The following is a 15091-nucleotide window of genomic DNA, read 5'->3' as shown; positions in this document are numbered from 1 at the left end:
ACCTGCTGACATGTTGATCTCAGACTCCCCAGACTTGGAATTTATTTCTAAACAATAGAAACAAATGTCTACTGCTTAATCCACCCAGCCTATGATATTTTGTGATGGCAATGCATACATCCTGAGGCATGTGGCATGAATGAGACCTGGGTGATGTTTGTTACGGCAGCACAGCCTCGTCTACCCTGACTGATACAGCGTCCAAACCCATGGTGTTAACCATTGGACTGCACTGCCTCTTCACTACCACTGAAAACTTCTTTATGAGCACTAAAGAGCTCCAAACAAGCTTTTGCTAGTGTTGTTTTTGTGGTTGTTTTGTCATTAAGTCATGTCCAATCTTTTGCCCCATGGACTATGTAGCCCACCAGGCTCCTCTGTCCATTGAATTTCCCGAACAAGAATACTGGAATGGGTTGCCATTTCTAACACCGCATCTCCTGTGTCTCCTACATTGGCAGGTGAATTCTTTACCACTGAGCCACCTGGGAAGCCCTTTGCTAGTGTACTGCAGTCCAAAAATGAAAGAAACTTCAAAAGAACACAAAACTAACAAGAACAGAAAGGAACAGCAAACGTTAAGCCAGAAATACTGGCCCTCTGGCATATATCCATAAATTGCAGATGATCTGGTTTCTTCTTAAACTTGAAACAGAGCCTGGGGGAGGCTGAGCTTGTGCTAAGAGGAGCTAGAGGAGATGGAACAGCTCAGAGCCAGGACCTAATGAAGCATCAGCATCTCTACTGGGCAAATCCTGGGATGGCAGAGTCCCATACAAAGGCCTTCTTCCTCCCTCTCTCCCTCATACTCAGATCTCTGCATCCCTCAGACACCTGTTTGCTCATGAACATGAAAAGGCTAATTTGATTTGGGGCCAAGTCTCAAGGTCATCTGCTAGTTTTCCAAGAAGATTCCCTTTGAAGACCAGCCTCTTTGAACTCCTGCCTTTCTCTAATTATTTAACATCCATTAGGATGTCAAGTTCAACAAAAAATGATCCACCAATCCCACTCCTGGGAATATATCAGACAAAGCTATAATTAAAAAAGATACAAGTTCATAGAAGCATTACTCACAATAGCCAAGACATGGAAGCAACCTAAATGTCTATAGACAGATAAATGCATAAAGATGTGGTGTGTGTTCAGTCACTCAGCCACATCCGATTCTTTGTGACCTTATGAACTGTAGCCCACCAGTTTCCTCTGTCCATGGAATTCTCCAGGCAAGAATGCTGGAGTCGGTAGCTGTTTCCTACTCCAGGGGATCTTTCTGACCCAGAGATCGAAGCCATGTCTCCTGCATCTCCAGCATTGGCAGGTGGATTCTTTACCACTGGGCCACCTGAGAAGCCAAAGAAAGTGTGATACATATATATAACGGAATACTACTCAGCCATAAAAAAGAATGACATGTGCCACAATATGAATGGACCTAGAGATTATCATTCTAAGTGAAGTAAGTCAGAAAGAGAAAGACAAATACCATATGGTATCACTTATATGTGGGATCCAAAATATGACAAAAGTGAACCAGAAATAGAATCATGGAAATAGAGAACAGACAGGTGGTTGCCAAAGAAGGGATTAGAGGAAGGGTGGAATGAGAAGTTGGAGTTAGCAGATGTAAGCTTTTATACAGAATATAAGCTTTTACATAGGATGGTGCCGGGGTCCAGCCCCAGCGGAGTCCAGGGGTTCTCTTCAGATAAGCGGAGAAAGCGAAGAAAAGAAAGCCAGTCAGTCTTGGTTGAGCGCAGGATCAAGACTACTTTATTCTTTTACATCAGTGCTTATATACCCTAAAACCAATAATCCTTTAAAGAGGAGGGGGGAATGATAAGATTGTACCAGGTGCATAATCACGGGTTACATCATAAATAACAGTCAATACCTACACATAACTTTTAAACAATTCAATGGCAGCAGCTAGTCAACTGTGAAAAGCCATCTACAAACATTATCTTGGGAAGCTCAGCCCCAGGCGGACTTAGCTCTGGTATGTAATCCTAAGGGTCAGAGGTCTCATGAATTCCCTCCTGATCACACCCTAAGGAATCTCCTCAATCTCATTAAGGACTCTATCTACTTTTGCTTATGGGATAGATAGGCCTGTTTATTTGGACCCATGTGCCCCCAGGGACTGTGTTGCTGCCATGCAAAGGTTTCAAGGAGGAATTTTAGGTAAGAGTCAGACTAGTTTTTAGGGAACACAGAAGAACGCCAAACATCAGAAGATGAAAGGACGAAGGCCTGGGAGTGGATGGTGGAGCAGTCCCGAGAAACCCCCGGAGGTCCGGACGCCTTTGCGTGCCAGCTCCTTGAACCCAGACCTTGTCACAGGAGGGGTTTCGGGAGGGATTCTCTCACTGACAGGATGGGTAAACAGCGAGGTTCTATTGTATAGCACAGAGTTCAGTGTTTCCCAAACATATCCGACCATGGACCCTTTTTCACAGAACATCTATTAACAGAATTGATGTCCTAAGGAATCCATTTCAGGAAATGCTATTACAGATACACACATCATAGACTAAAATGTACAGGCATATGTGACTAATTGATATATTTCTCCAGCCAATAAATGATTCACTCCCTTTAATGAATCTCAATATTTGGGAGAAAGAGATAAATTTAATGGAAATGTTTACCTAGTTGAACTTCTGAAGGCAGCAGTGCCAAAAGTTAGGGATTTTTCAGATATACATGCCAATAAATTCCTTTCCTTTGAACACTTATGAGTTTCTTTTCTGTCTCTTGTGTTTTTTTAATGTATTTTTTAAATTATTTTTTTGGCTACACGGAACATACGATGTTATTTCCCTGACCAGGGATAGAACCCAAGCCCGCTGCATTATAAGCACAGAGTCTTTAACCACTGGACCACAAGGGAAGTCCCTGTCTTGCATTTTAAAGAGTCCTGACCAATACAATTAGCTACTTCTGGCTTTCTCTAATAGACACTCAATCCCATCAACATGAAAATGTTAGCAACAAGGCTCTTTTTTATTTTATTTTATTTTAGACTGCATTGGGTCTGGGTCTTCGTTGCAGCGTCTGGGCTCTTTGCTTCAGTATGCAAGCTTTCTCTGGTTGCCCTGAGGCATGTGGGATCTTAGTTTCCCCGACCAGGGATCAAACCAATGTACCCCACACTGGAAGGTGGATTCTTTACAGCTGGACCATCAAGAAAGACCCTTATCAGGCTCTTTAAAACATCATGCTGAATTTAGAAGTGGCGTTGCCAACTGTGAAACACTGAAAATCCCTGAACAAGACAGTATCAGGCACGGCTTCCCTTTCCTCTCTTGTTATCTGTTTTGCCATAGAGATGGGTCATAACTAGAACACACTGTATTATCAGGTCTTAGAATATCTTCTTGAAATGTCGATTACTAGGGGAATGATTAAGCCAAATAAGGTCTCCAGGGGATCTTCCTAACCCACAGATCAAACCCGCATCTGCTGAATCAGCAGGCAGGTTCTTTACCACTGAGCCACCAGGGAAGCCCAACAGTAAATGCATACTAGTTAATAAAGTGTGAATTTCCTTTGGTGGTGGTGGTGGTGGTGTTTAGTCTCTAAGTCATGTCCAACTCTGAGACCCCATGCACTACAGCCCGCCAGACTCCTCTGTCCATGGGATTTCCCAGGCAAGAATACTGACATGTGTTGCCATTTCCTTCTCTCGGAGATCTTCCTAGCCCAAGGATTGAACCTGCATCTCCTGCATCAGCAGGCAGATTCTTTACCACTGAGCCACCAGGGAAGACAGAATTTCTTTTAATGATCTCCAAGTACCCAACCAGCTGGACTAATCAATACTCACCAGTCTATAAGATCAACCATGTGGGGCCCACAGCAACAGTAGGAGGAGATATTGAACTACCACCCAGAGGTGAACATTTGTTCCCATTTGTTGAACTGCATGTTTATTCCAAAAGTTAATTGCCTGGGTTTCCAGACCTGTTTATATTTGTACTCGTCCTTATCATTATTTGCGTAAATATCACACAAACCAGTAAAAATGTGAAAAATAAAAAGAGTTAGCGTGTATTTGAAAACTAATTTGAACACTCTGGAAAGACTTGATAATAGCACATCAATTTTTTTTTAAATAAGCATGGTCTTTTGTTTGCCTGTTTTCAACTGTATCAGGTCTTAGTTGCAGCATGCGGGATCTCGCTCCCTGTCTAGGGATTGAACTCGGGCCCTCTGCATTGGGAACAAAGAGTCTTAACCACTGGATCACCGAGGAAGTCCCAAAGCCCATCAGTTTTTACTTAGGTAAATAATGTCTCTTGGTAGAAATACATTCTTGAGTTTTTCTATTTTTATACATTTTTATTTCTGTCAATATTGTGAGATATTTTGTAAGCCCCATGAACCCAAACCTCTCAGGTTGAGTGGAATAAGTATACCATACAAACTATCCACAAAAATGCCTAAAAGCATTAGACGTTTTTAAAAAGCAACTTGCTATATATTTTCTTTGACACATTTAATGTCACATTGATTAAACATTAAACACATGTAATGTTTAATTAATGGATCCCTTCATAGAATAAAGAAAATTACAATGATAATTGTCACTATGTAACAAAAAGTACATCCTACCTGAAAATTACTTTTCAGAAAACTCATTGTAGTGAAATCAACATTGAGATTTATGATGACAGAGGTTTCCCTATTATGCCGATTTGTTTTTAACTTTTTAATTTTCATTTTGTTTTTATTTATTTATTTGTTTGTTTGTTTGTTTTGGTTACACTGTGCAGCTTGCAGGATCTTATTTCCCTGACCAGGGATTGAACCCAGGTCCTTGGCAATGAAAGAGCCAAATCCTAGCTACTGGACCACTAGGAAATTCCCTGAACTTTGTTTTGACAAAATTTCATACTTACAGGAATGCTGACATTTTACACTTGCTCCATAATTCTCTCTCTAGAGCATGCTCTCTTTGTTGTTCAGTCACTAAGCCTTGTCTGACTCTTTGAGACCCCGTGGACTGCAAAACACCAAGCTTCCCTGGCTTTCACTATCTCCGGGAGTTTGCTCAAATTCATGTCCAAAGAGTCAGTGATGCTATCTAACCATCTCCTCTGTCGCCCTCTTCTCCTTTTGCTTTCAATCTTTCCCAGCATCAGGATCTCTCTTTATATATACATAATTTTGTCATTTTTATGAATGATTTAGGAATCAACTTGCAGACATGATATATCTTCACCCTTAAATATGTCAGCGTGTATTCCCTAAAAACAAGGACATTCTATCACATAGATACAGTATGATTGTTAAAGTCAGAAAATTATTATTGATGATAATGAACATGGATACTATCATCTAAGACCTTATTCGGATTTCACCAATTTCCCACGAATAGCAAAAGAAAACAGCATTTTTCCAGGTCTAGAATCCAACCCAGGAACAGAGCAGTTCTCCTTGACTCTAGAACTCTTCCTCTGTCTTTGCCTTTCACTGTCTGGGCATTTCTCAAAGAGCACAGGCCCTTAGGACACCCCTGGTGATCCAGTGGTTAAGACACCATGCTTCCAATGCAGGGGACCTGGGTTTGATCTGTGGTCAGGGAACTAATAACCCATATGCAGGGTGGTGTGCCCCCAAAATAGGAAAAACTAATAAAAATAAATTTTAAAAAGTTTATTCTTGGGAACTCCTTGGTTAGGATTCCTTGCTTTCACTGCTGAGTGTTATTCGCCCAATCGTGTCTGACTCCTTGAGACCTCATGGACTGTAGCCCGCCAGGCTCCTGTGTCCATGGAATTCTCCAGGCAAGAATACTGGAGTAGGTTGCCATTCCCTTCTCTGGGAAATCTTCCTGACCCAGAGATTGAACTCAGGTCTCCTGCATTGCAGGCTGACTCTTTACCACTTGAGCCATCAGGGAAGCCGTTCACTGCTGAGGGCCTGGGTTCAATCCTTGGTGGGGGAACTAAGATCCCACAAGCTGCATGGCCAAAAGATAAATTAAAAAAAAAAAAAAGTTCACAGGCCCAGGGTTTTCCTGGTGGCTCAGTGGTAAAGAATTCACCTGTCAATGCAAGAGACATGGGTTTGATCCCTGGACCGGGAAGATCCCACATGCCTGGGGGCAACTAAGTCCATGCTCCGCAACGACTGAGTCTGTGCTCTGCAACAAGAGAAGCCATTGCAATGAGAAGCCTGTGCACCACCACTAGAGAGTGGCCCTGGCTTGCCACAAACAGAGAAAAGTCCAAGCGGCAAAGAAGACCCAGCACAGCCATAAATAAACAAATAAGTAATTTTTAAAAGAGCACAGGTCTATTCTTTTTTTAGAATGTCCCTTGATTGGAGTTCATTGCATTTTCCCCCCTGATGCACATGTGGTCAGAACACCACAGACGTGATATTGTTTCCTCTCAGTGCTTTATGTCAAAGGCACAGGATGTCTATTTGACACATTGTTGGTGATGTTCATTTGGATTACTGGTTAAGATGGTCTCAGCCAGGTTTCCCCATTCTAAATTATTACTTTTTAACCTTCCTGATTTATAAATATCGTACTCGGATTTATTTCGAAACTATGCAAATATTCAGTTTCTCATCAATCTTTCATCTACTAATTTTAGCATCCATTGAAGATTTTTGCCCGAAACACTTCTCACTGCAGTGGCTGCCAGATGGTGACTTTCTAATTCCATCGTTCCTTGTACAGTTGGCATTGTTCTATAAGAAAGGGCTTTTCCTTCTTCCCCAGTTATTCATTCATTCATTTGTTAGTATCATTATGGACAGATGGTGAACCAGGGGTCCAGGCACCTTCCGACTCCATCACCTCTAATATGTGGCCTCCAAAAGCACCACAGAGGGGAAAGAAAGACTATATGGAGGAATCCACCAGGGGCATTAGGGCAAGGTCTGCGAGTGACCTATCACATTGCGATCATACACAGTATGTGTCAACTTGACTGGGCCGCAGGGTGCAGAGATATTAGTCAAATATTATCTGCCTCTGTCTATAAAGATGTTTCTAAATGAGGTGAGCATCGAGTTGGTAGACTAGAGAAAGCAGATGGCCCTCGCCAGTGTGGGTGGGCCTCATCTAATTCATTGAAGACCTAAATAGAACAAAAAGGCTCAAAAATCCACCCTCTGTGCCCAACTGTCTTGGAACTAGATTATCAGCCTTCAGACTTGGACTAGAACCATACCATTGGCTTTCTGGGTGTCCAGCTGGCTGACTACAAATCTTGGGACTTCTCAGCCTCCATGATCAATTCCTTATAATAAAATCTCTCTAAATATACCCTATTGGTTCTGTTCCTCTGGAGAACCCCAATACATACATTTACATATTTCACTTATCTTTGGTCAATCCCTGGTACACAGCCCCCATCCTAACTGCAAGGGAGTCTTCTTGGGAGGAAATAGAATAGAATAGAATTGGTGAGCTTTGAGCCACTCTTTGCCACTGTATGTCTTTCTTATGATTCTAATTTTCAAAGAAGTATTGTGCATGTTCAGTCGTGTCCAACTCTTTGCAACCCCATAGACTTTAACCTGCCAGGCTCCTCTGTCTATGGAATTTCCCACTCGGGGTTCGAACTGGAGTCTCCTGCATTGGCAGACGGATTCTTTACCATTAGTGCCACATGGGAAGCCAAGTATCCAACAGAGAATGCCAATTGTTTCAGTTAAGAGGGTTTCTATGATCTACTCAACCATTAAAATAAGAGGGAAATTATTCACACCAATGGGGAGATATTGTCAAAACACAGGCTAAGTGGAAAAAAGGAATAATATAGAACAACAGTCTAATAAGATCTCTCTTACAGAAAAACTACACATAATACCCATGTATCTCTCCTTAGAAATCTACTGGACGGGGTAATAAATAAACACACCAAGAAAGAGGAAGATCTCCAGGCAAGAGGAAACCCAGCTCAAGAGAAAGGAGAAGCAATCCCAGGGTGATGGAAATGAAGTTCCCAGGGTAACATCTGTACATGGAGCTTAGAGAGAAGATAGTCCCAAATGGACCAGGTCAAAAGACTCCTGGAGAGTCACTCCGGGATAAGGCTGATGGAAAACCTAAGGCATATAGCAGTGGGGATGATCTGGAGAGACAGCTTACAGCTTAATTAGTGGTGAGAATATAGAATGTGACACACATGGGGAAACTTAACAATTACTAATGTCAAGAAAGCAAATAAGAAACAGACCCCTGAACTCCATGGTATTCAACATGGCTCAGCTGTGAAAGGCACATCCATGTTTATAATAATGCAAATATTGATCTAACCAAGATTTTGGTACCACGATGACAGGAGCACAGAAGGGGGTTGAGCGATTGCTGGCGATAGCCTAAAACAGAAGCCTAAAGCCTCTTCCACCCTGGGAAGTCAAAAGACAATGCCTGAAGCTGAAAATATCTGAAGTAGACATCTAAGCACGTTATTGAGAGTTAGAGAGGGATCAGGAACAAGTTCAAAGTGTTCGCTTCAGGGCAGCGTGAACAGGGAGCTAGAAACCGGACCAGCTGGGCCTGCTGTTCCTCCTCCTGCAGAACTTGTTTAATGATTGGAGCCTTCAACTAGGAGCACGTATAGCTTAGAAATTTTTTAAAATGTGAATTAGAAACCAAGTACAAACTCGGTTTCTCTATGCATACGTGTTTACAAATGCACAGAAAATATCTGGAAGGCGATGTACAGAAATGGTAACAACGATGGCTGTTGAACTTGGAATGAGGAACCAGGGTCCCAAGTGGAGAGGGGGAGGGGAGAGTAAGAGGGTCAAGGGACACTATCACTTTATCCGTACTATTTTCTTTCTTTCCTTCTTTGTTTGGCTGCTCTGGGTCTTGCTTATAGCACGTGTGATCTTCAAGCTTCATTTTGGCATACGGGATGTTTAGTTGCGGTATGTGGGATCTTTTAGCTGCAGGATGTGGGATCTAGTTTCCTGACCAGGGCTTGAACCTAGGCCCCCGGCATTGAGTGCACAGGGTCTTACCCACTGGACCACCAGGAAAGTTCCTGTCTGTATTATTTTCATTGTATACAATGTGAAGCTATATGTGTGCAAGAAAAGACCATTTTAGGAGATTTTACTTTTGTAAAATAAGACAAAGGCCCGTCTAGTCAAAACTATGGTTTTTCCAGTAGTCATGTATGGATGTGAGAGTTGGACTATAAAGAAAGCTGAGTGCCAAAGAATTGATGCTTTTGAACCGTGGTATTGGAGACTCCTGAGAGTCCCTTGGACTGCAAGGAGATCCAACCAGTCAATCCTAAAGGAAATCAGTCCTGAATGTTCATTAGAAGGACTGATGCTGAAGCTGAAACTCCAATCCTTTGGCCACCTGATGTAAAGAACTGACTCACTGGAAAAGACCCTGATGCTGGAAAAAACTGAAGGTGGGAGGAGAAGGGGATGACAGAGGATAAGATGGTTGGATGGCATCACCAAGGCAATGAACATGAGATTGAGTAGGCTCTGAGAGTTGGTGATGAACAGGGAAGCCTGGAGTGCTACAGTCCATGGGGTTGTAAAGAGTCAGACACCACTGAGCGACTGAACTGAACTGAACTGAATAAAATAAGACAGTGGAGAGAGTTCTCCTTTTCTACTGGGCACAGGCCCAAGTCATGGTTCAATTTTCCATGGCCTGGTATGCTCCCAGAAGACAGTAAAATCTCCGGTCTTCTTGTCAAACAGTCTCTACCTCTCTCAGTGATTCTAGGAAACCAAGGATCCGCAATGACTGAGATGGGCCCAGAAATAGATGCGTCACAAAGCAGAAAGGTCATTAAACACACCACACACACACACGAGAGTGCCCTCCCAGTCTACCGTACTTTGGCCAAAAGCCCCTCTGTTTCGCCTATTAACTTTTCAAAGATATGTTTTCTTTTGATGTGGACCATTTCATAAAGTCTCTATTGAATTTGTTACAATATTACTTCTGTTTTATGTTTGGATTTGGGGGGCCACAAGGCATGTGGGATCTTAACTCCCTGACCCGAAATTGAAACCTATACCTCCTGCAATGGAAGGTGAAGTCTTTACCACTGGACCATCAGGGAAGTCCCTCACCTATTAACTTTTAAGATAATTTCTAATGTTAATAAAAAGTAGTAAATAATAATACTAGCAAGCCAAGTTCATATTTCTGTTTTTAATCATTTACTATCTTCCCTGCTGGCACTATTTTTGAAACTTGCCAAATCAAACAAAGCAGCTTGAGAAGAGCATCTGACCACATTACAGAACTGTTCAAGTCTACAGAAAGTCTGACTTTTTGAAAGAAAGCTTTTAAAATAAAAAGAGAGGTTCTCACCAATTTAGCCTTTCAAATCAACAAGAACTTCCAATCTTATTAAAATTGCTAGTGCTTCAGTGAACATTCTGGGTCGACAGGAAAGTAGTTGCAATATTTAAATTTATTTCACTTATGGGCCTTTTTTAAGCTTCTCTTCACCTGGGCTTGATTCCCCAAACCCGATATGCTATAATAAAATTATGAATATATGAATAATTTGCACACATTAAATTTTGGAATTACTCTCACATGTGTTACCCTGTATTTTAAACAATTTCTCTTGGGAAATTTCCTGATTAAGAGGTTTTAGAATTAAAGAGCATCAGTTCTGAGCCATGATTAAAATCAATTCCTTTATTCCCACATTTAAGATTATGTCTATTGTACAAATGATATAATTTTAATATAAATGTGAGCCTACTTTAAGTTCTTCACTTAATGTGTTTTCATTGTGTGTTTAATGATATGCAAACTCATGCTTTCAAAATAGATGTCTTCTCCAAACTTTAACAGGCCAAAAGGCACACACTCTGCTTTTTAATCATTTTGTTGGGCAAGCCAATTTTGAATGCATGATTTTTAAAATGCTTTTCTCCATCTTAACAAAGGACTCATTTTATATAGCCTCAGGTCTCTAGCCTCAATCCCACACAAATGCTGACCTAATGGTGAAAGCCAGCATTCACAGGGCCCCTGTGATGTGCTGGGCATTGTGCTCTGTGAGAATCAATAGATTCTCAGCTAATCTTCACATCAACTTGGTGGAAGGTAGGTACAATTATTACTCCCATTCCACAGATGAGGAAACTGAGGCTGAGGCTGAGAGTTTATGGCGCATGCCCCCAGGTCCAACGCAAGAGATGCAGGTTCAATCCCTGGGTCAGGAACATCCCCTGGAGAAGGACATGGCAACACACTCCAGCATTCTTGCCTGGAAAATTCCATGGACAGAAGAACCTGGTGGGCTACAGTCCACGAGGTCACAAAGAGTTGGACACAACTGAATACACACATGCTCACACATACCCACACACACAAGGTCCAACAGCTAATATAGACAGCAGGGAAAGAATAAAGGGTTTAAAATGGGGAAGTGAGAAGATCGGATTTGTGTTAAAAAGAAGAGAAAAAGTTAAACTGCAAGGAGACAAGATGGAAGGCTCCTGCAAAAATTCAGAGGGAGAGGGTTTCTCTGATGGTGCAGTAGTTAAGAATCCTCCTTGCAATGCAGGAGACAAGGGGTCAGTCCCTCTTTGGGGAGGATCCCACATGCCCTGGAACAACAAAGCCCTTGAGCCACAACTGCTGAGCCCAAGAGCTGAAACTACTAAAGCCTGAGCTCCCTAGAGCTTGTGCTCCCCGAAAAGGGAAGCAACTGCAATAAGTCCACTTGCTGCAGATAGAGAAAGCCCAGGCACAGCAAGCCCAAAAAAAAACTCAGTGGGAGATGATGACCTAAAGTGAGAGTGATGGACATGATACAAGGCAATGAACACAAGACAAGCTACAGTTGACAAGATGTTATGGCTGATTACGTGAGGGATTTGATTCATCTAAAAGTATGTGGCGAGTTCTTTCTGTGTTCGACCCACAGCTGGGCACTAGGGATACAAGAGAGAATAAACAAATAAGAGTCTTATCAATCGGAAGAAAAACCATAAGCAAGCAAGCAAACAAAATAATTAACCAACTGTATTTGTTTCCTAGGTAACAACTTTCACAACTGGATGGCTTGAAACAACAGAAATGTATTATCTCCTGGTTCCTGAGATCAGCAGTCTGAAATCAAGGTGTTGGTAGGGCTGGTTCTTCTGGAGGCTCTAGAACCTTCCTCACTCCTTCCAGCTTCTGGACACTGCCTGCAATCCTTGGCATTCCTTAGCTACAATATTTGCCTCTATCAGATGCCTCAGATGTATTCTTCCAGGTGTCTGTCCATGTACGAATTTCCCTCTCCTTATAAGAAGGGCAAATTTCCACCATGTTGACATTCCATAGTTCCCCTGGTGGCTCAGAGTCCTGATGAGATGGGCAGAGAAGACCACAGCCTAAGCATCCCCACTTGGGCAAAGTACTCCAATCTTCAGGGATATACAGGGCTGTCCATTCAGAGTGACAAGAGAACATTCCAAAGCCCCCTTTGCAGTACATTGCTGAACTGAGAGGTCCCCCACTCATCTCTAGCTATAATTCTGACTCCGTATTGGATCTGTTTCTTTTACTTTACCCTTTGTCTTCCATTGCTTTTGCTGCAAGTTAATCACCAAAGGGATATTGCCCATAAGATTAAATCATACGTAATGGCCTATCTCTGAGAACCCTGGCTCCCGTGTAATGAATGTTAAGATAAAATACCTTTGTTACCTTATAGAAAACCTCCTGACCAGGCCCACATGTGAACGACTGTAAGAAGGAAGAAATTAAGACATCTCTTCCAGAATCTGACCAGAATCAGGACTTTACCTCATCCACTTTTGTATAAAGGAAGCCTGAATTCTAGCTCAGGAAAGATGGTTCTTTGGGACACTTGTTGTTGTTCCATCATTAAGTCATGCCCAACTCTCTGTGACACTAGTCCACCATCTTTCAGATTTCTGGCTTTCTGAATAAGCTGCTATTCCTTGCCCCAACAACTCATCTCTCGATTTACTGTCCTGTCATGGGGCAAGCAATAGGAGCTTGCACTCAGTAACACAGACAGTAGCCCAAAGAGGCCAGAAGCCACTACTTACAAGCAGACTTTCCCTCTGGAAGCCTCCATCTGGCAATCACTTACACTCAGAAAACTGTCATTAGCGAATGTTCATGCCACCCCCAACCTGACCTTACTGCCCTTGGTTTCTCCAGGTTGGGCCTCAGAGTGGGATTTGATTGGGCAGCTTCTCCGCTATGACCTCTACCTGCTTTGTTTTCAAAAAATGAATCAAAGGGCTTCCCTGGTGGTCCAGTGGTTCAGAATCTGCCTTCCAATTCAGGGGACGTAAGTTTGATCCCTGGTCTAAGAACTAAAACCCCACATGCTGGGGGGAACCAAGCCCTTGAGCCGCAGCTAAGCGCCCCAAAGTGCCACAACTAATACCTGACACAGCCAAACAAACAAATAAAAATAAAATGAATTTTAAAAATGAATCAAAAAGTTGAGGACCTTAGGGGCAAAATTCCAGCTTAAGGACCTGGATTTAAAACTCTGGTACCAGGACCTGCTCAAGCTATATAGCTTTCATTGAGTCCCCTGGTCTCTCTGAGAGCCTCTTGGGTAAAATCAGAATAATGAAATGCCCGTCTGCAGGGCACTGGAGGCTTTCGTGAGCTAGGTAGGAAGGCCCCAGCACCACGGTGGCCAGCACTTGGTCAGGTCATTCGTGCAGACAGCCAGGCAGCCAGCGGCTGTTATGATACTGCTGCACCCCTATTGATTCTCTGCTTCCCAAATTCTGAGTGTTAGCAGCTGTCTTGGCAATAACTGGTGCTGTGTAAATGAGGAGGCAGGCCTGGCTGACAGTGTCCACCCCAACCCCTTCAATGCCCAGTACCCCCGGGGTGAAGCCAACTCAGGATGGACATGGGACATAACATGGGGCCACTGGGACATAGGGCATAACAACTCTTTCTGTCAGAAGCAGGAGGAGTTTTCAGAACATGGCCTGGAGGGTTCTGGGTAGTCTCTAGGCAACGCCCCGAGGCTCTGGGGCTCAGCCGTGGAACAGACAGAGCCCTCCACCAGCTAGGTGTCAGTGCCCACGAAGTCAAGACTGCATGGGCAAAGCGCCCGTCCACCTGGGTATTTTTTAAGGAAGCCATATCCAAATGGGAAAGGGCAGAAGAAAGATTCCTGCATGATTCACGGGCCAATGGCAATTTCCTGCCTGCCTCTGGAGTGAATAAAAAATAAGTGGAAACGTACGGTTGAAGCAAAGCTTTTGGGTCTGTGGGGATTCTTCAGTGAACCAAAGCGGCTTGGGGCTAGCTGAGTCATCCATGTGGGTGAACATTTTGTCCTGTCTGCAAAACAAGAGCAGAGCTCCAGAGAAGGGGCACGTCGATGGGATTCAATGTTCGCCCCACAGCAGGCTCCAGGAGGAAGACTCTAAACAGCATCGTGGTAGCTTTCCATTGCCACTACCTAGAAGAACTGGGGGAGAGATGGTGAATTTCTCATCCAAAAATAGCATCTCTCTATATCCTTTGATCTTTATAGATGAAATGATTTGCTTCAAAATAATACAGAGCAAGTGAAAAGGGGTAGGAGGATAGATTAGACTCACCACTCTGAGTGGATGGGCCATTGGGACATGGGGCATTTTTTTTAAACTACTAAACAATTGTTGTTTTTAAATAATAAAAAGAAGGACTTCGCTAGTGGTCCAGTGGCTAGGTCTGCACACTCCCAATGCAAGGGGCTTGGGTTCAATCCCTGGTCAGGACACTAGATCCCACATGCCACAACTAAAACCAAAGGCCCCTCATACCGCACCTAAGACCCAGTGCAACCAAAAAAAAAAAAGTTAAATAAATAAATACAAGATTTTAAAAGTATAATATCCAAGGCCCAATATGTATCAAAAGGCTTTTTATAGTCCATAGTCTTTCACCAGAGCTTCCCTGGTAGCTCAGTTGGCTAAGAATCTGCCTGTAATGCAGGAAATCCCAGTTTAATTCCTGGGTTGGGAAGATCCCCTGGCAAAGGGAATAGGCTACCCACTCCAGTATTCCTGGGCTTCCCTGGTGGCTCAGATGGTAAAGAATTTGCCTGCAGTATGGGAGACCTGGGTCCAATCCCTGGGT

This window comes from Odocoileus virginianus, chromosome 33, assembly GCF_023699985.2.
Source record: "Odocoileus virginianus isolate 20LAN1187 ecotype Illinois chromosome 33, Ovbor_1.2, whole genome shotgun sequence".
NCBI lineage: Eukaryota > Metazoa > Chordata > Mammalia > Artiodactyla > Cervidae > Odocoileus > Odocoileus virginianus.
The sequence above is the reverse complement of the archived record's forward strand: the minus strand, read 5'-3'. Positions refer to the sequence as shown.